General features: G+C 38.6%; 1 long non-coding RNA gene across 2 annotated transcripts; it reads left to right on the top strand.

The window, feature by feature from the left end:
- The first annotated feature begins 197 nt into the window (after window positions 1-197).
- LOC127022067 (uncharacterized) lies at window positions 198-27,064 on the top strand. Of its 2 annotated transcripts, none has more exons than XR_007767293.1 (4): window positions 198-351; window positions 12,443-12,561; window positions 23,294-23,410; window positions 26,056-27,064. It is a non-coding gene; the product is annotated as an uncharacterized LOC127022067 (long non-coding RNA). The 2 variants fall into 2 exon arrangements; XR_007767292.1 differs by having other exon boundaries at window positions 26,040-27,064.
- Window positions 27,065-27,495: the final 431 nt, after the last annotated feature.

The following is a 27,495-nucleotide window of genomic DNA, read 5'->3' as shown; positions in this document are numbered from 1 at the left end:
GCCAGTCAAAACATCAAAGCTGTATACACCCAGTGCTTTGCCGAGTTGGTCTAACAACACCTTTACAGGAGAGGTCTTTAAATACAGCTGGGCTACTTCTCTGTCTGTCTTCGCTTATCTAATATTTAAAACACCTGGGTACTAAGTGAAAGTAAAGCTCTGTCTGTAAGGAGGAGGACTTGGAGGAGACCTCTCATCTGATAAATTCAGTGTTTTGAACTGTCTAGAAGTGATTTGTGTGTTAACTCTTACTTAAGAACAGATTTCCTGGCTTCAGAAACTTGATTGCCTAATGTGCAGTAACAGCAAGCTGAATGAGATGGGCATACAGGAGAAATTATCATCTATCAGGTCAGTTCCTGTTACTATATGTTATGAATATGAATCATTCCTCTAAGCTCTTTCTAAATGTTTCAGTTTGCCTACAGGTAATATGACCATGGAGAGAGAGAGAGATATGTCTATATCCCATACATGCTTTATTTCTTGAACAGTGAACAAATGTCAAACCTCAGAAGCTATGTTGAAGTGTTTTGGTTTGATTGAAATCTTAACTCATTTTGTATTATTGGAGCCAAGAGAAAAGGAAGGTATTTACTCTTTTTGTTGTGATCATGTAAAGCCTTTGATTCTGGTCTCTCAGGTATGAACTACCATTAGAGATGAGGAAAACTGTTCTTCCTACCTAAGCAGGAGCATTTACAGCAGTGTATGAACTGACCTGCTGTGAAGAGATTCTGGTTCACCTAAATTCTCTATTCTAATACTAAACCCTCAGTTATTTCAGAGTGGGTATTTTCATTTTCTCTATTAGTCCTTCTTAACTCATTAGCTCTATGCATAGCAACTAGTCTACCCATCCATAAGAATGTAAACAGAAGACAAAGCAAAGTGAGATTGAAAGAATAGGCATGACATTATATTCTATCACTTTCTTGCTGCCTGTTTCTTTTCTCAATTCCTAAAATAATTTCTCTCTTCAGCCCAGGATTTTAACAAGAAAATGACTCTCTAATTTACACTAAACAGTTTTACTACAGTCTTAAGACCTTTTAAAGAAGCATAGGCTTGATGGAGGTAGTATTAACAAGGGGCACGTGTGAGCAGTTAAAGCCTTGATTTAAAAGCTTCCCTGAATTTGTCTGGAAATAATGTGGAGATAGCAAGAAATATAGGGAAGAAACTAAAACACGAAATAGCTCATTTAAACAGGCATATTGAAAAACTGAGGATTTTTTTGTGGTGTTGGTGTTTAATGGAGAAAAGGGAGGTAAGTTAAAATAAACAAAGCATGCTGAGATTTTTTTTTCAGTATTTTAATTTCGGTTATTTATCTACTGCTTTTTCATTTATTATCACTATTTATTTTTTTGAACCTTGAGAGTAAAGTGTCATAGTTAAGATAATATGGACTAAAAGTGGCCTTTGGGTGGATATGGGGGGCATGGGCAGGAAGGGAGCAGCTGTGTACCCCAGCAGCATCCTAAGGGACAAATCACAGAGAGTACCTGCCTGCAGGGCAGCTTCAGCCAGCGGGAGAGCAGTCAGGGCCCTTTTCCAACCGGTAATCACCATGATGCAAGTACAGTTAGATAATCTGTAAATGCAAAAATCTGCAATCAACAAAATTAACATAAACTCCATGCCAAGCCATAATTAATGATAATAACAAACAATAAGCATCAGCTTAGAAATGCAAGTGCTTAATGCTTCCAGAAAAGGTTAGTGGAAGAGAAATATTCAGTTTTAGGGATTCCTGGTCACAACTATGAGGATTTGGAAATGTGAGTGTGAAAGCAGTTCCTGTATATGAGCTCACGTAGCTCTGGAAAAGCTGCTCTTGTTTCTTCTGTGTTCCTTTCCACTGGTTGAAAGGGTGCCATTGCTAAACTAGTAGAGTCACTCCAGACTTCTTCTGGTTTAACTGGGACCAGAAAAGCTTAAGTTTCCAATTATTTACTGGGTATTAAATATTTCTGAACTTACTTCTTCCTACAAGCTTGTGTGGTTCCAGCTCCCTTCTATGCTTTATTCCCCCCTCCGTTTTCCCAAACTGAGTCTCTGAGGGCTTCTTGCTGGTGTGCTGTGGTGGGAGGTTGTTTTGAATCTAGGCTGTACAGGAGTTTCGTATTCTGAAATCCTGCTTTCTCATTACAAAATATTTTAATCTTTTTCACAGAGTAGCTGAAAAGAAAGTAAAAATGAGCTGGCAATGAGAACTGGCATAAAGATATACTTTAAACTATTATGGTGTAAACACTGCGCCTAGTTATGTGTAATGGAAGCCAGAAACTACAGCTCGGTGCAGTAGCCAGAATTTTGAGTGTGCAATAATGGTAAAAAAAAAAAAAAAAATCCTTTACCCATTCAGGGAGTAGCCAATGACCTGGACTGTGAGGACTAGGAGTCCTTGTATTTTAATCCTTGCTATTATGATTAATGATACTATTCTTAGTCGTAGAAATGTGTCATCCTATTTTAAGCTTAAGTAAGCTGTGTGCCTCCATAGCAGCTTGCAATTGTGAGTTCCAAAGAGCAATTGCTGAAACATGCCTCAATGACTCTACTGTTATTATTTTATAATATTGAAACAGCAGATGCTCCAAACAGAATAGATACATTGGCTAGACATTTTGGTACCTTCCCGTTCATCATTTAATGAATTTAATAAATATCAAGTACACTTAAGGACACCAGTCCTCATGTTTTCAATTAATGTAAAACAGAAGCATGACTTTAAAGAAAGGATTTAAAGAAAACCCTGAAGCAGGGAGGATTAGATCTCCAAGACAGGACTTGATGCAACCCCCTTGCAAAAATTCAGTCTTGCAAACTGATTTGTACGTGGGACGCTTGCTTTATTCACCCAAGAAACTAAGACTGTACACTGTTTGCACTCCTCTGTGTCATGGATCATCACACTGCTCTCAGTTGTGCTTTGACTTTGAAGTTATCACCTGCCAGAGGACATGACAATTAGGTAGGAAGGCAGCTGATTCAAATGTCAGCAAACTTTCCTTCAGTCTGCTGATGTATCTGTGGGAAGGCTAATAAATTAACCCATGCAATTGAGAGAAAATGAGAAAACAGTAATAAACAATTTAAAAAGGAAAAAGATTCATGTTTGGAGAAGTGCTAGCTCCTGAGTTGGATGTGATGTGACACTTCCATCCGTTTATCTCTGCACAGCTTAATGGGAATAGTTGAGGTGTCCTAGCAGTGCAACATAGAGAGAGCAAGAGGAGCTACCATCCCTCTGCTGACTGCCCCAATGCAGATGGATGTAACATTGACACACTCTTCTGTTCTTCCATTCACTTTACTCTTCGAATTTGCAGTTAGTGTTTGTGAAAGGTGCCAGAGTAACAGCACAAGAACAAGAAATTTCCTGTTTAATTACAAGAAGTTTACAGGCTGAAAAGTGGCTTTTCAAGCTGTCCTTCAGATCCAGCCCTTAAGACCACCTAGGGGGTAACAGTGTATTTAGGGGCCAGGTTGTAGCTGGCTGCTTCCAAGCACAAGTGTGAGGTGGGGAAGGGTGATGTAAGGGAATATTTCTAACAAGACTCAGATGCCTAATTTGTAAAGTACTCTTAGAAATATCACAAAGCAGCTCCCTGATCTTGCAACCATGGACCCATTAGTCTGTTAACAGGAAGCATCCCAAGCAAATCTAAGAGGCTTTGTTCCTCGTCCCAGGGTTCATGCACTCACTTTGAGAAGCAGGGAATACTGCTAGCTTAAGCTCAGATGTATAAACTTTAAATGCTTTGGGGCTTCTGCACTGATTTCCTCAATGAGCTCCGCACAGTAGCTCCACAGTACCTTCACTGCAAGCAAGTGAAGGCACCAATTCACTGTATTTTTCCAATACTAGCCAATCTTCATTGTCTCCAGAAGGTAAACTGGGACTGCTATGCAAACTCTGGGAACTATTCATGACCTGTTCATTTCATATGGCATAAATAAAAAAAGTTATTAGACTGAAGCAGGAACAGACTACAGAGGTGAAGTGTTCTGGTGTATAATTAGCTCTTGGTCATCCCCCTGCAATAAACATTATGGCATACTCTACTAGCCAAGCAGCAGGGCAGGTACTTATCAATAGTAAGGGACAAGCCTATATGCACCCAAATAAAGCTGTCAGATTGAAAGTCTTTAATATTTTTGGCATGTCCAACTTGATAAAGAGTGGAAGTTCATAGCTCTTGGGGCTGTGCTTGCAGGGGTAACTGCATCGCTGTGTGTGTGAAAACATGTATTCCACTTTGGAAAGTCAAAGATGCTCCCTGCCAGCTTTCAAGCCCGACCATGCAGCTGGAATTAGCAGCTCCAGGGTTGTTTGATAGACACTCCAGCAGTATTCCTTTTGTCATGCTGCTGCTGCCTCTTTTAGAATCAGAATGGAACAGGAAGTGAGGGATCTTCCCCCTATATGCTGAGAAAAGCAGCAAATTCTTTGGGTGAGAATTATTTTCAGCATAAGAAGAGTCTTTTGTGTCTTAAAAAACAATCCCAAGTAGCTGGGCCAAATTTATACAAGCAATGAGGTAGCCAATACTGCTGATAAATGCCTAGTCTATTGAAATCAGTGGGAGCAATCAGGAAACCTCTGTCTGCATCTTTAGGCACTTAGTGGTTTTAAGTGCATAAATTAATCCCTAATGGGTATAATATAAAGATAGTTTTCTTGAAGAATCCGAGGTTATATATATTTCTCATAGAAATGCACTCTTCAGCTTCTAGTGAGAGATGTATAAACACAAGAAATGTCTATTATAACAAGCCAAGTATCTTTTATAAATAGAAAAATAACTTCAGCTGGGACTGAAATGAAAGGAAATAACCATGCTGTATCTAACAACCTTTACTATTACTAGCTTATAGCTTCACAACTACTTTTGTACTTTTACCTTCTGCTGCTCTGGGAGCACATAATTGTCGTTGCTTTTCAATTGTTCCTGCTTCAGCTGTATGATTTTCTATGAGTTATATTTCTCTATTAGGTTGGTTGCTGAGAATATTCCAGATTTCAGTTTAGCATCTGCTTTCTTTGACTACCTGCTTTTCTCCACAAACTCCATTTTAGCCCTTCTGCTAGATGATACTTAAATGTCCTGTGGGAGCCCCAATAGATTATGCTTCACTGTCCAAAATGAGACAGAAGTGTACATTTCCACGATCCTTCTCAAATATATTGTTTTAAAATATGTTTTCCCTCCATCTGTCAATTGATTGCCTTTTGTGGTGATTTTTTTACCACGTGATTCTTTTTTGTTTATCCTAATAGGACAAAAGGTAACCCCCAATTCGATGATGGATAATGGCTAAACTGGTTATTAGAAAAATTACTTAATAGATATTGCCCATTTCTTTCTCTTTTATGGTTTATCTACACAGGAAAGCTATTGCAGAACAAGGTAGAACATGAATTTAAAGCAAAGTAACTATTTCACATTAGCTTCCTACAAGGATACTGTCATCCTGTACACAGGTTTCACTTAATCCACTCCCAAAATTGGCTAAGAAAACTTGCATAAATGTATTCTTGCTGTGAAATGTTGTCCACATCGAGAATTAAACATGAAATAGCTTTCCAAGCTCCTTTCCATAATGGCAGCAAGAACTTATGTACTTTTCTGGTTCCCTCTGCAGTGGTACCAGAGTGCCTCTGAGTTTATAATGTATTTGTTCTCATAACACTCCTAAGAGGAAGGAAGAACCCTCGGTGTCTTTCACAAGATTGTGCAAGAGGGCTGGGGTAGATCAGAGAGATGAATTCAATTTTCCCAAGTCCAAAGATGGCTTCATCACTGCTGGGTCATCCTTTTACTCCATGAAAAGCATGTAGCTCCTAATTCTGTCTGCTAAATCATAATTCCATTTATCCTCCAGACAGGTGTGACTCAGCTGCACAACAACACTGATGGATCTCGTAAACTAAACTTGTTATTCCTGACAGTGACTGGCCGTGTGGCTGTGACATTTGTATTAATTCATGTTCTCATTCACATTCAGTGAAGGCAGAGAAAAGCTCAGTGATGTATTTTGATTCAAATTCTCAGAGGTCTGGTGTACTTGGGTACATAAGTCCCATGGACTTTAACTTTGAGAATCTTATTTAAACAACTGTGATTGCTGTTTTTTAGGAAAATATTGAATAGCCTGTTTTAAATCAACTTGTGTTCCCTGTGCTTTCTCCTCTCTCAGAGGAGTTGCATTTGCATAGAAAGAGGATTCTTTAAATAAAGGCATAAAGTCTGTTTTCTGAATAGAGAGAAACTCAGTGGCCAAAACTAATACTAGGATTAAGCATTGCCCTTCCAACTCAATAACGGATCAAGTCAAAACTCCATAGCATTTTACTGAATATTAGAATTAGATGGAGTTTTAATTATATGTTGATACATCTATCCATTTGCCTTACTCTAAGCAAGCAGAGGGTTCAGGACTCCTTTTATCTTGCTGTCCAAGATCTGATATCTGAAGCAAAGGAGGCCTGTTTTGCTGCATCTTACAGAGGGCTGACAACCCTGCAAGCAAAGATAAGGGTAAGGGTTGGACATTAGTTGACCAAACACTAAATTTCAAAATGCTGATGCATTTTGTTAACTCAGAAGGTTTTTCTCTTAATTCTTTTGGTTTAATGTAATGAAAAGGTGAATCTGAAGTAATCTCTTTTATTTGAAACCAAGGTTGCTTTACCTTGTTTCTGTTCAGAATTGCTTCCTGTCTTAGTTGTGATTTACTATTTCCTGGTTTAGGGTCCATAATATATATGGAGTACGTGGGTAGAAACCTACCCATTGTAGGCCACTCGTCAAGGGAAGGCAAAGGTTAAATACATCAAGAGCTGTTTCCCCACAGTAGTTGGTTCGTTGGTTTTTGGGGTTGTTTTTCTGCTTTTAGTTTTCCAAAGTTACTGTGAGTGTTTTGGATAGCAGTATATTCTTGTGTGTAGAGACCATCCTGCTTGCAGACAAGACACTTTAAATCCCTAGAAACTTTTTCAGCCTGATACATTACTAATAATAGGAATAACCATTCCTTTCAAATGTTGCCATTAATGCGTGATTTTGTTTTGCATATCGGCATTAGTGATATTAGCAGTTGTCAGATCCTCAAGACTTCATCCAATGCCTGAGCTTCACAAAATGTGTAGGCAGTTACTGCATGGTCAAAACCTCCTGTTGGCACACGCAACAGGCATCTACGGGGGCTTTCCTGCCTGTGGATGGAAATGCAAACTCCTGCCCACGCAGAGGGTGCCTGGGCTGCCAGGAGCACCTCGCTTCCTCCCCTCCTGCTTTCTGGGTGGGAAACACTGCTTGGGGGAGATTTAACCATGTTATTGCTCACTGCTGTGCACACTCCTGGTCTCACCTGGTCTCCGCACTGCTGCACGTCCGTTACCAGTGCGTGGATGCAGTTCTAGGGTTTAATAATTGGCTCACAAACAGTCACAACTAACTGCAGCTCTTGCCTCCTACTACCAGCTTGGTTGGTGTTTTATTTGGTTTTTTTAGTACCTGAGGTCTCTAACTTCAGGTAATTAAAAATCCTGGATTATTTTTATTTTAACACTGAAAGAAAGGGTTCAATCTGTTTGTGATAATAGCGCTGACTGACATTGTTTCAAAGCAGATTTAGAGATAAGTTTGGTCCTGACTTTTAGTCAGCAGGTGGGTGTTGTTTATTGCCTAGCAATTAGAACTTATATTAACATAATATCTCCTCAACTTCAAAAATTTCTGAGAGCTCTCCGTGAACAGATTCCCAAGAGCTCTCCCCTGCTCTCTTCCCTTTGTCTTTTCACTTTCCCACCTCCACACCCATCCACCCACCTGCCTTTAAATGTGCTGTTTCAAATTTAGAGTTCAAGAAACTTTGTTTAAGTCTAAATCATGAAAGATATTTTCTTCCAGGGCAGAAGCAGCCCACAGCCCCTTTATTTTAAACCAAGTTAAAACAGCGCTTTTTACTCTTCAGAAACTTTTTTCGCTTTTAATATTTCTCTGTGAGCACTCTACTACAGAAAATGAGCATTGAGGAGGACGGGGCTGGTTCCCCATCTTGAAATGGTCCAGGTGCAACAAGTATTTTCCTTGCCACACGCATTGTCAGGGCTCCCTTTTCTCTCAGTATTTTCTCTAGTGGTGTTATCAGTTTATTATGGAGACACATTAATTAGTTTTATATTATATCTGCTTTTTATGAGATTGTCATGTTCATTTTGACTTCAGTGCTAATGGGTTGTCTGCAGGAGAATGAGCTAGCTTGAGCTAAAGATGCAATGAAGGCAAACGTGAAAAATTAACTAACTAGAAAACCTAATCCAAATGTATTGCTTTGAAATCAATTACAAATTATTTTTAAACTCAAGTCAAAAGACCCTGCTGTCCAAAGCCAAACATTCACTACCATTCTGTCACAGGCTTTGCTCACGAAGTTGGATTAGCAAAATGGTAAGGATTTCTAGTGAAATTGAACAAAAATGAACATTGTTCGTGTGCATTTTCACCTGTGTATATCCCCATGTGCATACACATTCTTAGAGCAAATTTTCATCCTTCCTTTCAACTGTTTTTTTTTTAAGCTTAAGTGTCATTCTTTCAGTATTAAGGAATAGCACTTGGTGACACTATTCTGTTTCTTTCCCCAACACCTTAGAGTGTACTTTTGGCATCAAGGGAGACACCTTCCTCTCTGGGAGGAGATAATTATGGGAGATAAGGACTGATCTTTCTTTTCAAACAACCATAACTAACACTGGAACAAATCAGCTTTGGGGAGCAATCAGTGCTTTGCTCTGATCCTGGGGCAAACCCTGAAACATCAAACACCAATTCCCTCCCTTGCAGCCATCACCATACCACAGTCACATGTGACTGGTTTAATAAATACTGTCATCCTAACCCTCTATGGCAGTCACTTTGCTGATGAGCATGAACAAGCTTGTTTACTATCAGATGCAAAATCACTGCTCAAACCCCGATTGTTAGGAAGAGGCTAATTGGATGGGAAAGTGATGAGGAAGAGATCAAATTCTTAAATCAAGTCAAATCCAATGAGGCTGTTCTGTCATATTAGTACCTTTTTTCCCCCTCTGGCAACAAAATTAAAGTAGCTTATCCTGACAGAGGGCAGCTAATTTGCTGTGAAGGCTGCCAATGTAAGCAGTTGCAGTGCTGCTTTGCATTAGGAGAGTGACAGTAAAGGGAGAGCCGGTGCAGTAGCCGGTCCCTGGCCGAAGCCCTGGGAATGGGGACGGCAGCATCGCGGCTGGTTCCTATGCTAAATTACAGGGGAGAGAGTGATCGCTCAAACGACTGTGTGTGGTAACAGCTAGGAGTGATGGCTTTTTTTGTGGCAAATGGCAAAACTATCAGTTGAAACGTGTACAGGCTTTTTTCAGCCTCAGCTGGAAATGAGGAAAGCGGCTTCTCTGCTCATTAAATAAAACGGCTCCCTTGAGATCAGAGCGGTGCCAGCTTACTGTAACCGAAGCTCTCATACAAAGAGTTGACAGCAGCCTTTATCCCCCAGATAACAAGCTTGACAATTACCTTTGCCATTTGGGCACACAGAATTCTCAGGAGAGCTTCACATGAATAAATCATTACCTCTTTAGCAACTATCCAGAATTAATGATCCCCCACCTTTTTTGATAAGCACTTCTTTTGCTGTAGGTTGTGACTTGTGGCTCCTTAGAGGATGGTGACAACTGAGGAGTCCTGGAGGCTTTTGTTTTCTCCTTCTTGGATATTCCAGTAACTCTTCCTGTGACTGAATAGCTGAAAAAATATCTATAATTATTACAAAGGCTAGCATTTTCAGAATAACAGCGTAGAGCTGGGAGAAGAAATCCCAAACGAAAGGAAAACCATCATGTTAGATCAAAGTCAGAATCAAAAAGAAGACAAAACTTTCCAGAGGCTGAAAAGTAGGATTTAATTACTGTGCATATTGGGGCACTTCTTGCTTCTAGTTTTAGTCAGCAACACATTAAGGTCTGAGGAAACACCTTTTTTTAGATACTTCCATCATAAACTGAAAGTTATGAATGTTTTCCATGTATGTAGTCTTGTACAATTTCCCATACAATTTTGCTGTCCCAAGAGGTGCAAAGAGTTTGGGGAAAAGCCCTGTATATTGTTGCATGGTTGGAATATCAAATGAATGTGACCCTTTAGTCCCTGATTTTTACTTCCATCAGTGTAATCTGATGAATCATTTGAATGTCAGACTGAACTGCATCACATTTTTCTTATGTTTGTATCTCATCTAAGATGATATTTTTATAACTTAGATTGGAAAGGTAGAGGACTGGCTCCAGGGAAAAAACTTTAAGTTCAAATATGAACTTTCCCAAAATTCAGGGTATTTGGATTTTTGGTACTGTGAGAGTTATTTCTGTCAGAAAGCGTGACTGTGTCTTTTCTAAAATGACTTGATAAGTCATTAACGTATCTTTAGTCTTGCTTAACTAGTACAATTCTTAAAACTTCAGTGCAAGTTTCAATGAGTAGCCACCTCTCTGCTCTTTGAGGGGTAAGAAAGTAGATGTTCTAGTAAATAGGAAAAAGTGAAAAATATGACCTGAGACCTCACCACACTCAGAACAAAATGAAAAATAGAAAGAATCCCGAAGTCCCTAACTTTTAAGACATTCACTTTGGAGGGGAGGAGAAGGGGTATGTTTGGTCAGCATTTTAGCATTGCCAGTGCTGAAAAGAGAATAAAATTAAAGTTGGCCTGAGATTCAATGGGTCCAGAGGAGCTACTAACTCTGCTAACTGGGATAGTTCTTAGATGTACAAAGGTAAAGGTTCAGTGCAGCAAAACCTTTAATGTTTTAGTTTCACAGCTGTGAATGCCTGCCACCTCTAGAAACACTGCTAGAGTAGTGGGATGAACCTTCATCTGAGTATATTCTTCCCCCAGAGTTTTAAGCTGTTGTTACCAGGCAGTCTGTATAGCATGAGATCAAAATCTGTGTTTTACAGCCAGGTTTTACCAAGAAGGAAGACGGAGAAAAGGGGGAATTAAGAACTTTATTAAACTTTGGTATATAAATGTTGTTTTTAAGTAACAGTTTCAAAAGTATCCAGCAAAGAGACAACACAGTAGAAGCAAAATATTGAGAATAACCGCTTTTATGACTGATACAGAACAGCTTAGTGTCAAATGTATTCTTTCACGGCTAAATATGCTTGTTTTACAAATCTGGACCTAGGTCAGAGTTTCAATTATATAATCTTTATCTTTGAGTTGTAAAATCTACCCTTACACGTAACCGTGAAGTTTTAAAATTATTATTTTTAACATTAGACTTGGTTAAGATGTTCTACTGATCTATGTGAGGAACCATATTAACATATCTTAAAATGAATTTGCATAACCTGAAAAAAAGGTTTGCACAGCCTAATATAAATTTACATTCCTAATAAAGTATTAACATATCCAAAAATGGATTTTAAATAGTACCACTGTATTTTAAATCTTTCCTGTAGATTCCTAACAAACAGCTTTGATTTGCATGTCCTGACTTTGCTATGTAACATAGAACTAATAGACTGGTTTATAAATCAACCTTTTAATCCTCTGTTGCTGCCACCTTTGTTCATACAGATGAGAATTAACAGTGCAAAAAGGCAACCATAAGCTTTACTTTTTGCACATATAGGATTGAAGCTAAAACTGGAGTGTGCAACGGGAGGATGTTTCAGGAGATGCTTTACTAGACTCAGCTGCAAACTTGGGTGCAAAGCTCAGACCAATCTTTACGCTTTCAAAGTCTGACCCTCAAATCCAGAGCACTTCTCTCACTATACAAAATCAGAGTGGGGACTTTGGGCTGCCCATTAAGTGACTATCCTAGATTTCATTCCCCGTGAATACAAGATGTATGTTTTTCTGCAGAATAAGTTTTTTTGCTGAAGCCTGGAGAAATTTCTAGAGGGAGTTCACTAGCAGCATGGTAGGACTGAGAACTCAGTAAAGGGTGTGATACATTTACCAGTGGGGGAGGTCCTGACATCTGAAAGCCAGCAACTCACCACAGATGATACTTGAATATCAGTACTTGAGTCTGTAGCCACTGATGCATAAAGGCTCTGATTCAACAAGGTACTTACGCTTTAGGAGTCCTACTGAAATCAACTGAATGATGCATGTATTTAAAGTTATGCACATAAAATCTTGCTGTAACGGAGCCAAGAGCAATTCCCATTGAAATCTGCCATCAGGTTTACTCTTTTGCTGTAACTGAAACACTGGCTTTTTAATATAAAAACAGGAGTGAGACTGAGCAGTAATGTGTTGCCTTCAGCTGTTACAGTTTTCTAGAAGAGATGGTAAAAGCTGGCAGTGAAATAACAAGGTGAGGCAAGGGGAGACACAACTCTCATTTTCACTGTGGTTTTCCCCAATTCCTTTCCAGGTGTTTTAATGGCCTCTTTTGGTTCAGCTCTGTGCTGGCAGCTGAAATATTACCAAGACACCCAGAGCACTAAGCCAAACCCTGTGGCTGGGTAGGTAAAGCTGTTTCTGTGGCTGAAGGTATGTTGGGAGGTTCTTAAAATAAAGTGATGACTCTAGAAGTAGAAAAGCAGAAACCAGTATACGGTTTAATTTCTTTAGCAAATTCCATCCATCACCCTCACAAGATTGTGCTAAAGTGAGTGAATAGCTTTAACCTCAAACCTGTGATGGGAAGTTGGGCAGCTCAGAGCAGGAGTTTAGAATATCTGGAGGGCCAAGTGGACTCCTAGTGTCCACCTTTACAGCCATCTAACTATGTCAATCTGATTCCAGCTGTCACAAAAGGATCCTTTTTAGCACGGTGCATGCATGGATTACACACAAGAAAATAAAAATTCTGAGCCAGGTCTTCAGTGGCTGCAAGCCCATGTAGCTCTGAAACCCGGGCACCAATACCAAATGCACCAAGTGAGAGCCTGGTTCATTGTTTTATATGCTCACTTGTGATTCTCCTTGGCAAAGTGGCCCCATGGTAGGAGCTTACTCAGCTTGCTTAACCTTTGGTCTTCTTTATCTCTTTTGCTTTACTCATGAACCTGGTCAGTCAAACTACCCGATAAAGCTGACTACTGTACTGGTACTGCTGCTGATAGTTAAAGCAGAAAAATACAGCTTGATTTTTTTTTTTTTTTTTTCTTTTTTTTGTGTGTCCCTAAATGAGTTCGTTCTGCAAGAAGTTAAGCAAAACTCCCTTCTGGCTGGTAAACTGTGTGGAAATACTGTGTGTAAATATTGTGTGGACACTGCTGAAACAGAGGAAACATAGAATCTACATGATGTTATTTATAGCAGTTATGGTTTTGGAGCATAATATCAGGTCTTTCTAAAGACCTTTGTCTTTATTACATAATGCTACTGCCCTCTCCATATGGTAGGTTTTGCCTGTGGTTAAGAGCCAAGAAAGCATCTTTTGGAGATGAGTCCACAGGAAAAAGGGCAGTAGGTACTGAGATGATAAATATTCAGTAGGTGATTACCTGTTGTTATTCCTGATATATCCTCCCTTTTAAAACTCCTGGAATAAAACCCAAGGGCTTCATTTGAAAGGGAGTTAGCCTCCAGCTGCAAAAACTAGGGCCAGTCGCTCTGAAGTGCTGACCAGGCAGATGGGTTGCACTGGTAAATCGTCCCTGGAGGCCAGACAGGATTCCTTGTGTTTAAAAGAAAACACATCTAGTCAAAGATGTCCCTGCTTATTGCAGGGGGAGTTGGACTAGATGACGTTTAAAGGTCCATTCCAACCCAAACTATTCTATGATTCTATGAAAACCCAAAGTGTTCTCCCATAGATGGTGTCATTAACGGTGCCTTATACTCCAGATGTTCTCTTGCATTCACATTGTCACAAACACAGAAAAAAGCAAATTGAAGGGACATTATGTTTCCAGCACTCCATGGTGTAATGCACATTTGACCTAGCTGTGAATATATTTAATACATATTACCTATTCCAGAATACAGCCAGCCCTGTAATAACTATACTAACCATTGAAAGATGCAGTGCTAGTGAAAATCATACCTTAATAAGGTATGAACAAGGGTATCAGCCTCTCCAAAGCCTTAGGTGAAATAGGTACAGGACATCAAAATAAATTTATCTTTCACTAAAATATGTAGTCATAACACAAACTGTATGGAATCATTAATCATAGTTGTTATATCAGATTTTTATTGGACTGGATCATTTTATATGTGTTATACTTAAATATTTATCCCTGAGGAATGCCAATTTTATTTCTGCAATTGGGAGACCCAAATAAATCAATCTAAATTCCCTCTGTTCAGTTTACTGTGGGAATCAAGCTGAATTCTCTGTTCCATAAACAGAGGAAGGAAAGCAAACTGATGAATGAGAGAAACACATTTTAATCAAAGTCAAATCCAGATCATAAGATGGAGAAAAGATGTTTACGAAACTATACAACACATTTATGCCCACTATACCTAGTAGAAGAAAAAATCTCCCATTTTTTGCCTCACTTGTAAGTAGATGCAATAATTCTTCTGATTGCATCTAGATCTTATCAGTTATAACATCTCTCTTGTTATTTCTTCATAGTAATATCTGCACATTCTTGACTTATTTATTGATTTTTTTTTTTTCACCTCCAGTTTTAAAACACTTTGTAGAACCACTATACCATAGGTCCCAAACTGAACCATACTCTATGTAGTTCATGACTCACGTGAGTGGCAAAATTGGGGGTATAACCACAACCCTCTAGCTCAGGTAGATTGGTTGTTTCCTTGAGTAAAGGCTATAATGAGCTGCCGGAGAAAAGTCTGAGCTCTAACTTTATGTAACCTGCTCTAGGAGGCACCATCTGATGGAGAAAAATCAATTATTATCAAGATTCAGCTTGTCTTCCAATTACTATTCTTAATTTTCCTAAATATTGGGCTCTTCTTTGGTCTTGGCTGTGGTGTGATTCTTATGTATGTGTTATTAACACAGCAAAAGCCAAGTCCTAATGATAGCTGCCTTGATGACAACTGTCAAGAAAGTCTCTCCACCATCCTTGCCTGTCCCATCGACTGTGTTATGCACCAAGCCTGTCATTTTGGCTAGGTATGATAAAAGTTGCCAGTAGGTATGTGTGTATATATATATTCAGAACACAGCACAGAGATTATTTGAGAAACTCTACTAGCTTTAAATTCAAAACTGTCACTTTATTTCTCTAGCAGACAATATAATTTTTCCAGAAGAACAAGGAAGCATAGAAATCCCTTACACAATGGGTGCCTATGTTAAAAAAAAAAAAAAGAAGAATTTGCAGAATGTATAAAACATGAGAGGTTTATACACAGAAATTGCAATTGAATACATTAAAATCAAAGACAGGCAGAGAATGAATTAATTTGTTTCAAATGATGGTATATAGTTTAGTCAAGTTCTATAATTTAATTTTAGTGAGCACAGTACTTCCTAATTATCTGTATACTAGCAGATCCATAAATAAAACATGTATTTTCTTTCTTGTATACCAAGTGTTCGTACACAAAAAATCCCCCAAACCCAACATTTTGGTAACTACAATGTAAATAAGCCAACTATAAAGTAGCGGTAGCAGGCAATAATGAATTTATGTGAACAAAAACATTCTCATGAAGTTTTAAAGCTTCTGATGATGAGCAATAAATTCTTACAGTTCCTCCATGAAGATCACTCAGTTTATGCATGAAAAATGGAGGTACATGGAGAGGTGCCTTCTTGTGAGGCAAGGATTGTATTTAAATTTTTTGGTAGAATTGACTGTGATGTTTACTGGGACAATGTGGAATACATAAATATTCCTCATTTTGTGGCTGAGCCACAAAGCTTATAGCTTAGACAACCCTTATCAAAGAACCAATAAAAGATTAATTAAACTATGGATACCCATCTGGGCAAGTATGAACCAATGGAGAGAGGTCAGTCTAACCTAAAAGCATCTGTTCATCTCCTCTGGTAACATCACAGTAAGAATTAGAACCCGCTTTGATTTCTAGGTGTTGTTCTGTAGAAGCACCATGCTGGGAGCATCAGGAAGTCTGTTTTGGGAAAAGTAAGCTGTTCTTAGCTTTCTAGAGTTCAACAGGCAGTTTCTAAAGCCGTTGGAAGTCCAGGAGGGGTCTGAAGACACAAAGACTGTCAGAAAGCATGACCAGAGAAGTCATGGTGGCTGATTCACCAGAAATAGCATTTTGTAGCATACTAAAACATTTTCAGGACATTTTTTTTGGCATTCTTAAGAACAGTCAGGAAATAAAAAACATGGTAAGGAGAAGTCAGGCAAATGGGGGAAAACAAGCCAAAAATAGAAAGGAATATTGACTTAAAAGAATTGGTATAAATCACACAAATTTGACTGAATATAGATATACATAAGTAAATTCCCTTTCTAGGGGGCACAGGCTTCAAGGTTTCCACACAGGCAGATCTGTAATGGGAAGTGAAGTCTTTATCCCATACCACTACATTATTTTAATGTTCTCCTTACTTCTCAAACCTTACTTCATGACAGTTCCTATCTAGATCAGGGTAAGAACCATGAGCATTATTTCTTTCAGCTGCTGTACTGGACAGATTGGGACAGGGATTTCTTTTTGTTCCCTGTCTGTACAGCACCTGGCACAGTGAGGTCCCAGTCTATGCACAGAGCACCTGTGTCTTACGAAAATTGTGCTCTACTGGTGTGGATAGATCTTATGTTTCATTACTTTAGCCCAGAGAGCGAGCTTTACAGAAGTAAGAAACCCTCAAGGATCATACAAATCTTAGAAGCCCTCCAGTTTGCTGCAAAAACAGCAAATGTCAATACCATGGTGCTGCGGACTCACTTTCGCAGCCTTTCCCAATATTAGAGAATCTTTTCCCACACTATGTAAGCATCTACAAGAGGTTAATGGACTAGACCTTGACAGGACGCATCCTTAATAATGACTATTCATTGTAACCACATAGTAAGCTAAGGAACCTGATTAAATATGGGCTTGCTTCCTCCTCTAGAAGAATGAAATAACACAGAGGGGACTGACGACAATTTTTGTTCTGCATTTGTGCTCTGGTTTGTAGTATTCCACTCCAGTTATAGTACAGATCATTGTGATTAAATCAGTCAGCAGTAGCTCAAAGCCACCGCTGGTTATCTTTCTGCCTTGATAAGCAAAGATCTCTAAGTATACAGGCTTTGGAAAAAATTCACCTTGGGTCACTTGCTTTGCTAGCAAGGATGTTGCAGTATTTTTAACAATATGTTTTACTTTGAGAGGTCAGTGACTTTTGCCTGAGTATTTTTTGTTCTAAATATAACACTTATCTAAATGTTCAGAAAAATCCAGAACATCAGAGTCTTCTTTACACAGCATTTTAAGTAACAATTTTCTTAGTGTGTCCTAAATGCCCTGTAATTTGCATGGAAGAAACAGAATCAGTCAAGCAATTTTTTACTGTTCAGAGAAATAAGAACAGAATTACAAAAGGTTATTTTAAAGTACCCTTGGAGACATCTGTTTGTAGGTGGATTCTCATAAAAGGCTGTCCATCTAGAGTGCTGGTTAATAGCTCTCGGGAGACAAAGTGCACAATGCTGAGCTGTTTGTGGTTAGTCATGTGAACTGTATGGCCCTGATCATGTGTCTAGAGCCATTATGCACAATTCGGTACCACTCTACCAAAAAAGACAAAGGTTGGGGGGAATTCTGTTACTGCAATTAAAGTAGGTCTCAATCAGAATCATAACCAAGCATTCAAAATCACCCAAAAGAAGTATTCCTTTATCATCTCCTCTAAAATGTTACTTGAATAGAGTGCAGTATCTCCCCCTGTTTGACTCAAGCAAGTATAAGTGCTCTGCAATATGATGAACTGTGCTGTTTTCTGAGCTGTTTTCTCTGAAAACCTCATACTAACATATCCCTACAACAGTCCAGTTCACTGAATAATTAATAGCAGATAAGTCATTGAAGAAAGTTATTTGCTTTGTTTCATGGAAAAAAAATAAGTTTCTTCCCTATTTACTTCCCTATTTATATTTACTACTTGAAATTACTGGATAATTTTAGCAAGCAGCTCTGCATTTTCTATTTGTGAATGAGTAGTTCACTGTGCATATTTAGAATTCAAAGTTGAAGCAGTTTTGCCCGCAGATGTAGAATTTGGATGCAGACAGGACATTTCACATCTACGCAGCTTTGCTTTCTGATTCTACAATGCTAGACAGCCCTCTCCATTCTCCAATTTTAGCACAAATGTCAGACAGACGTGGGGCTTACATTACGCTGAAACTTCAGGAGTAATCTCCAAAATCACTGCTCTGTTTTTGCACACGCAGATGAGATTCTTTTCACATAATATGTCATAATCATCAGATTATTGTTTAGATGGATACACAGCATTACAAATATAACTGTGATTATACTTTCACCCAACAGCTTTCACTCATAAACAGGGCATGAAAGGCAGTGACAATGTGAGAAAGAGGTCTGTGTACTTCAGCAGCCTTAAAGGTGTGTTAGACCCCATGTTGTTTCTTCTATGCTGTTTCTGAAGCATGCTTCTGTACATGATGTTATTCATATTTATCCTGAAACATGTACACCTCCCATGCAACTTTTTATAACATAGCAGGTATGGGATCCCATTACAGAACTAGGGTGGGGTTTTCAAATGCAACCAGTGAACTGGTGCTGACTCAGCGGTTGGGTCACGATGAAGAGACACCCTGCAAAGGATTTGCAGAAACTCCAGCCTCCACGCTTGATGAAAATCAGGGACATTATTTTTAAGAGGAAGAAAATGAGGCCCTAAGAGCCACTGACCATGGGTTTAGATCTTTTGGCCATAGTCAGTGAGGCAGTGTTTCTGCAGGGGTCTGTGCATGAAGGTGGTGCACACAAAGGGAGTCACTGCATGAATGCGGTCTTGACGATTATCAGCCCTTTGCATTGAGAAGCTTAACGTTACAGTTCCCGACTGACTCACTGGTCTCGCTGTACAAGCTCATAGTGATGTTCCTTGAACTTCTGTGCCTTGTGGACCCCAATGTTTGGGGTTTTTTCAGTGGAGATGTGCCTCCTTTTTGCAGTTTCATACACGTGGATAAATAGGTTGTTTTTCTATGTCACGTTAGAGGTCATTTGCAGAGCATTAGAGATAGTTAACAAGAAATAATTCTGCAACCTTGGAAAGTCTTCTACGGCAAAGTCGTTTGTACTGTATTAGTACACAATGTACAGTATTCTTTAGTATTTGACTTTTTTAGGCTGTCAAGTTTCAGTAATGGAATTTCAGCAAATTATAAAGGCCCGTATGTTATTTCCTCCAAATTTTGTATCTTCTTGACAAAATAATAGCTAGCCACAACATTTTGATTGGGTTAAGTGCTCTTCTGTCTAGGGATATTTGCAGCAACACTTTACAACAAAAAGTCAATTAGCTGTCAGTCATTTAGCTCTGTTTTCTGGGTTTTGTAAGGTTTTTTTGATAGCCTTCACTTTTTTTTTTCACTATGAGGATTTCTTTAGCTGAAAGACACTAATCCCATGGTAATAACAATAATGTTCTTAACACTTCCAAGTGCCAGCTTTGCTAGTCTTCTTTCAGGATAATCAGATCTTAGACTACAAACTTTTCCCATTTAATTTCTCTTGAGAATGACTTCATGAAGCAGAAGCTTGAAGAAACAAAAATGAACAGAGTGAATGCATCTGAATGAGATCATCAATATGAACATTATGTATTCATGACCCATTATTAACAACCCCAGACTATCTTCTGTCATAATCTGTGATATAAGTACCATGATTCTCCAAAATTTCAAGATAAAGGTCAAAAACCAGTCTCCACAAACTGATTAAAAAACTTTTAAAATGTGGCTTTCAAATGTAAATGTTTTTAACTTCAGATGGATGTCTTTATGAGCTTACCAGCTATGCTTAGACTCAGAGGTAGCTCTACAGTTTTGAATTGATTATAGCAGTGTTTGGATCATGCATCTTTTATTGCAGTTTTACTATAGTTAACTTACATCTTAAAATGGTCTGGTACTTGTTCGACTATGTTAAGATCTGTATTTAAAAGAAAAGCGGGTGGGAGCTTTGCTGGAGCTGGCTCTTTCTCATTATTGGGGTCAGTTTCAAGGACACAATTTATTGCTGCTTTTTTTTTTTAACTGGAAAATTCCTCCTAGAAAAATGTTCTAAAATGCTTGAAAAAAACCTGGCATTTTACTTGAAAAATAAAATGTGAGCAGAGAGAAGGGTGTTATTTGTTTTGCTGCTTTCTAGGACCTATATGTTTAAACTGGGAGGAAAGGGAATTCTTTTTCCATTCTTTGCCTTTCTTGGGAGAAGGAGCTAGCGGCGATCCCACTGGCTGTGCCCAACTTGGTGGGCAGCTGAAAGCATTGCAAGGGGTGTGAGGCCCTAAGTTTCTTCTCTGCACTGTTAGAGCTGGGCAGCAGCAGGTTGAGCTAATTCAGCATTTCTTGCATGGCCCGGACTGCCCCAGGTGAGGCTACGGGACCTCTGTGGAAAGGACTTCTGTTTTTATCCAGTAGAGACCCTTAAGCTGATGCAAAATGCTTCCGGTCAAGTTTAACACCCATTCCTGGGGATCAGACCCAGGTACAAAGTGCCTCTCTGGACCTTATAGAGATCGCCAGAGGGGAAAGGTCTGACTGTCTTTTAGCAACTAGTGGCTGCTGTATGGGAATGTATTTGGCTTTCCACTCAGATATTTCAGCTTTTTGAGGGTTTCAGGTAGGACAATTTGTGGGTGAGCTGGATCCTGAACATAGTTAGCAGTAAATGCTGGTGCTTGAATGAGTGAGATATATGAGGAATATAAATCACATTTAAAAAATACAGTTTAAAATTTATTCCTCACCACGTACAAGAAAACTTTCTTGAACACACACAAGCTGCACAGAAGTACAGTCTTTTAATTAAATATAGTTAAGAATTGGAAACCAATTAATTTCTGAAGAAATGGAACTATAAAGTATTTTTCATTAATTGCAATGTTATTAACTTACCATGCTACTGCACCAATTCAATGTAGAATTTAAGTAAATTCAAATGCGTTGTGTCAGATTCAAGGCTCTTTCAAACGGATTAGGAAAGAATGAAGTGTTATACTGAGATGACAAGTATGGGGCTTAAAATCTTTTTTTTTGAGTGCACAATTTGCATGTCAAATAGATGGATGTTCACAGAATCAATTTATTTCTGAGACCTTTGATCAAAGATTTGGGGGGAGCCATAAAGAGCAATTCTCTTGAAAATGTTTGCTGCTTTCTAATGAGAACTGGCACCGTTTGGGTATGCAGATGAAAGCACACCTAATCTTTTTTACTCCTCCTTCTTAATAATACCCTTGGATTCAGAAATTAGGCACAGCAGGAAGAAAGATCCTGTACAGCACATCTCTGCACTAATAAAGCAAGCTGTCTAACTCCTGAAATAAGTGGATATTTCTCATACAGGAAGTCACTTGTCTATGGGGGAATGGGACGAGAAGGCAGCTCGATTAATTTTCACACAAAATTGAGGAATAGAGATTTGGAACTGTGCCCATGAAGGCTGGAATAATTTTCATAGCCTAGGATGAAAACACCTCCAAGCAATTTGACTCTGCTGCATAAGGAAAGATTGCAATAGCAGATCCTTCGTTAGGGTTAACAGAAAGAATTAGACAAAGGAGCCAAGATTTCATTTGCTCCTTCCCCTTTCCCAGGTGATGCAGGACAGAAAAATCATAAGGAAGTGAGCGAAACAGGGGAAATGATGGAGCTGGGCGCAAACACTCCCGTGTGCTGAAGTGCCCTCATCCCCTAAGATCAGAGCTGAGACTCATAACCCTGAGAAGTTCTCACAGCAGAAGACATCAGCATTTCAACTCTGAGTTAAATATAATCATGGTCTGCACAGCAGAAAGCATTCTTTGATATACAGGAATGGTGTTTTATTGTTTCAAAATATTTCCTTCTCATTCTCACACTAGCACACAATTCACTTTCCAGAAAACCATTCCCTTAGCAAAATAGGGAGAGGAAGATTTTTTTTTTTTTTTTTTTCTGCTACCCGTGCAGGGGAGCTCTACACCCTGATTCATCCTTACAACTGTGACTTGTTTTATGGCCCTGTGCTCTGCCTTGTACAAAGTTGTAGTTGCCTGCTCGCACGTTGGGGATTCCTGTCTGACTGTCTATATTGACTTGATGGTCATCCTTTAGCATGTCATTTGACCCTTCTACCAGAGCCTGTCCCTCTACCCAATATAGACAGGGCATTCCAGGAAGAGTGTTTTCTCAGTTTATTATCACTACAATTAATATTTGAGGACGAGGATATTCTCTCTGAATGTCTGGAAACACAGGAGGTTTTGTCATAATAGTATTGAAAGGAGATTTTTTTTCTTTTTTAACGTAACAAAATGGAGACACTGAAATTAAATAGATCCTTTATATTTGGTAGTATTTCATGTTAATATAGCTGACACTTTGCTCCCTCTTTTCTAGGAAACTGTTAGCTTTTATTACTCTTTTAACTGCATCAGATTATCCAGTAATACCCACTGCTGCGAACTACATGGCCTCAGAAGTTTTACAAGTTGTACTGAAGCAAGAAAGTTAAGATAAATTAATGCAGGGCAAATCTTGAAATGAAACCACTTGACCCCTATTAAAATTTGCTGCTAACACCATTTGGAGTTGGGCTTAATGTTTGAAATAGCTATATCATTTAAAATGACATTGTGAAGTGGTATAGTTGCTTTAAGACATCATTTTCACAAATGAGGGTTACTATGCCATTTGCTGCAAAGCCATGAATCCCAGGAGAAATGAGCTATTTCTCCATGTTAAATTAAAAGGCATTAATCTTTGCAGATGCAGTATCCCAGATACAAATTCTTGCTCTGTACAACTAGAAAAGCCTCTCAGTCCTAGGCTTGTCAAGACACAAAAAATTGGAAAAAATAAACAAAGCTGTACTGCATGCCAGGAAGAAAAGACATGGGACACATTTCTAGTTCAACCAATAAATCCTTCTCTATAGGGTATGATATGCTTCTGAAAACTGGACAATAGGTTAGCCTTCCAGTGACAGCAGTCAGGTTATTGCTTCCATGACCAAAACTATTCCTTGGGTATGGGGGCTGATGGGGATCACACTATGTCTTTGGGGCAATATCTGTAAATAGGATACCCATTCTGCTGTTTTCAAGATTCAGACTTGGAAAACTTTCTTGTGTCTCCTCTTACAGGGCCTGGCATAAAAATGGATTTTATAGAAAGATACAGACAGAATTGGTCCAAGCCTGATGGTGCAGGGAGATATCCCTGGCAAGTTCTCCTCCTTATTCAGCGTGGCTTTCCATCAGGTTTGTGGTACTTCACAGTCATCCTTCTCTGTAAATTATCATCTTGTTCAGAGCAGATTATTGCTGTTGGGAGTCTAAAGCAAAATACCAATGGATATGGCTTTGTGCTCCGTCAAGTTTTGCCTCGTCTTTCTCCTCTTTGGTACCAATTTTGATTTTTATCTGCACTTTACATGTTTGACAATATTGAAACAAAAGAAAGAAAGGGTTTACAGTGTGTTTGTTGGTAAAATGAATACACACTAAATTTAGTTTGATGTTTTTCTGCATGATAGCCTTTATCTTTTGTTGATATAATATCTAGCTTGAAATTTAGTACAGCAGTAATGATTGCATTGCAGCCTGGGGCACAGTACTGAGGAAACAACAAACTGCAATGCTGAATCAAGTCAATTCCTTCACATTTGGGAGCAGCTATATGGGCCTTTGTTATCATTAAATGAACTTCAGGGAGTTGGTGAAGATATGCAGAGACAAGCTTTGTGGAGCTCCTTGTATTTCATGTGAAAGGAGGATCCATCTCACCCTAGTTGTGTACAGAGTGAGAGACTGTAGTGTGCATCCAATTCTGCTAATATTCAGCATAAAATGCAGACAACTAAATGTAGGCATCTCCTTGTAGGTTTATACATGTAAGCAGGATGTCTAAATTCCTATTTTAGTCTATGAATGGAAATCTGCCAATACAGCCCATGAAAGTGGAGGTTTGGGAGCTCCTCTTCTCACCCTAAAGAGCATGGAGAGACCCCCATCTCCAAGGGGTGATGTGAATCTTCCCTGTCCTTTTTGTCTGTGGGGAGAGCTGACAGCCATTGTGTTCTGAAATGGCTAAATACATTAAACTAAATACAATATGTGGTAAGTTAATGAGTGCTAATCAAGATTAATCTGCTGAAATCACTGAGATTCCTCTTTTCAAGAGGAGGACAAGTCAGAGGGAAATCAAGCTGCATATGTCTGATAGATGCACAAGATTGCTCTAGATGATTTAATGGGTCATTTTTATTATGCTTTATGCATTCCAATTCAGTAAGAAGAAGACTTGCTAGCATGAAATTAAACGAGGGGTTTTTGTGTCGACTAATATCTGAAACTGGATCTAAATACTGTTGAATTCACCAAATGTATGAAATACTCAGAATCAGGGGATATGGGGGCCTGAGAACACCATGCACCCACTGGTCCACAGACAAATGTAAATCCAATTCTGCATAAGAATAGAGGATCTCTTTTTCTCATTCTCAGACGTAACCTGACTTAAGAAATACTCTACATCTTGTATTAGTTACATACTGTGCACATAAATATCTGTGGACAGTAAAGTATTATATCTAAGGATCTGTTAGGAGAGGCAAGAAACTTGTAAGATAAGAGGTACAAAGCCATAAATTATAGGTCTGCTCAGATGTTTCAACAGCAAAAGAAATAGGAAAGTAGAAGAAGATGATGAGGTCAGAGAGAATTATGGAAATACAGTATTATAGGGAAAGAAAAGAAGGTAAAAGCTGTATAACCTATGACAGGAGTTTTTTGTCATAGTACTTATCTCCCACTGCAGGAGTTACACACACTGTTCATTTTGTATTTATTTCAATGCATGGAATCTGAAAGGAGAAAAATCTTTTGTTATTTAAAGAGCTTGTAGAAGACCAAGTTTATTGCTGAGACCTAATATCTCAGTTCAGCTGTTTGTCAATGCAAATAAATCTAGATGTTCATTTTGGAGAAACTGACAGTGACATGCTACCCCTATGCAATCAAATATATTCAGTAAAACATAAATGGTGATCTTTTCTATGCCTGTCACACCTGGTTGGGTATTTTTCTGAAATGTATTTCAGTAGAAAATGTTGATTTATTCATATTTGTAATTATATTCATCAAAAGAAAGGATCAGTTTTGACAATTTTCTTCACCCTTAATTTCTCAAAACTTTGAATTTTTTTAATCCTCTAAGACTTCCTTAAATGAGGAAATCTGATTTTCAATTTTTAAATCAACTTTCATTTCAAAATGTAAGCTATTTATAAGGAAATGTGTTTTAAAAATGAAGAAGTGTCAAAATCAAAATGAAAGCTTGACCTGAATCTATTTATTTTTCTGTTCAAATTTTCAATTTACAACAGCTTTTTTTACCATTACATTTTTTTCTGCTTCAAAAATTTTATGAAGCATGAGGGAATCGGTTCTGAACATGTGAAACCTCATGCTTTAAGGAGAAGAGACACATATCTGGACTTCTCAGATGTGACAAGCTTAGAATAGATGAGTTTTTCACCAGGATAGGTAATACTTTGGGCTATCTTTTTACTTTTCTTCTTTCTAAGCCTTCAAGATGCTTCGGATTTTTTTCATATTTAGGAAGCTGAAGAGGGTTGGTTGGTTGTTTTGGGTTTTTTTGGTGGTGTGTTGTTTGGGTTTGTGTTTTTGTTGGTTTTTTTTAACAGTTGCTGAACCTTTCTAATGACCATTTGGTTTCTGGAGCTTTAATCAGGAAGAAAAGCCTCAAATATCATTAAACCCACCGTAGAAATGCAGATGCAAGCCTCACTCTTTTTGTCTGCCCTTTTGTTAAAACAGTTAAATGTTTCCATGGAGAAAATGTTCTGACATACTGTGAATTTTCCAGTTTTTTTCATTTCCAGTAGGTCACCTGTGTACTATGATGACTTAGGGGAGAGCATCTGACACTGTCACCCAGATGGCCTGGCTACATGGACAGGTATCAGAACGGAGCAGCTGCTGGAGCTGGCATGAATCGCAGAGCTGCTTCATTTCCCTTCACAGACTCTTGCCTGACTCATTTTTTATTATGTAGCTTGGCTTCCTGTCCCTGGCTCTCTCCAGGCAGCTGAAGTTTCATGATAAAAGCAGCAAAATCCCCCTACTAGGCTCCAAACTGGACTTCCTTAATGAGAGACACCAGTGCTATCATTCAGACATCAGTCCCTGCCTCAAGTCTTTTGACTTTTTAGCAAACTTCAACCCTTGCCACTTGGCAGAACCATGATGCTGTGTGTTATTGTAGGCACTATTTACATGGGTTCTGCTAGTTCAAAAGCAATCAGTGGAAAGAGATTGTCAGGGACCCTTTCATGGGGATGCTTCTGTATAAAGATACAGCTCACATTGAGCATGATGCTTTCTCAAACATTTCTGTATCTAGTTGAGATTTCATTGAAGTTGGTACTTTTTGTAGTCAAGATGAGACCCATCTAATGGTTAAATAATTACTTACATGGCACAACATTTCCTGTTACCTCTACTATTACAGATCATTTTGTTAACATGGGCAGAACCAGCAGCTCTCACATTTAACGTCAGCCCCTGGAGAATTTTGATCACTCAAGTTGAATGTAGTTGAAAAACAAATCTCCTGGTAAAAGTTATGTGACTCAGTAAAGGTCTCCCAAAGTCCTCACTCCTCCTCACTTTGATTTCCTGGTCTGTGACAATCATATACATTATATCACAACTATAGATTGGACACCAAGATGAAATCTTTGCCTGACTTTTGGATACGTACCAGTAAATACAGAAGTCTACGTTTATACCTATTAAAAAAATTAGCCATACTTAAGAAAGAAATACAGAGCTAGCTGAAGAAAGCACAAATCAAATCCAAATAAAACAGTCATTCTAGGCTTCTTGTTATCTGCTTGTAGTATTACACTGAAAATGTAATTAAAGTAATGGGGACAAATTTCTCATTTTTTTCCAGAGCTTTCAGTTGTACAATAAGCAGGTTGATAATGGGTGTACCAATGGCTGTTGCTATAATAAATGCACTCATATCAAACCTCACTTTTGTGGGAATAAAAAGAGCAGACCAATAATATTGATAAATGATAAAAATACACACACTTATGGAGTTTTTCCTTGGTAGATCTCCATACACTCAAAAGGAGGAGACTATTCATCATTATCCCTGTTTTCTGCAGGTAGAGACACAAAGGACATGCCTATGCTGTAATCGCTGTGCATAGCTAAGCTTGCCTCACATGAACCTATCCTGAGGGTAAATACTGTAAATCATTAGCTCACACATGTCTCTGCAACTGTACTGTTACCAGCAGCTGAGCTAT

Source organism: Gymnogyps californianus, chromosome 14 (assembly GCF_018139145.2).
Source record: "Gymnogyps californianus isolate 813 chromosome 14, ASM1813914v2, whole genome shotgun sequence".
NCBI classification, from domain to species: Eukaryota; Metazoa; Chordata; class Aves; order Accipitriformes; family Cathartidae; genus Gymnogyps; species Gymnogyps californianus.
This window is presented reverse-complemented; position numbering and strand designations above follow the sequence as displayed.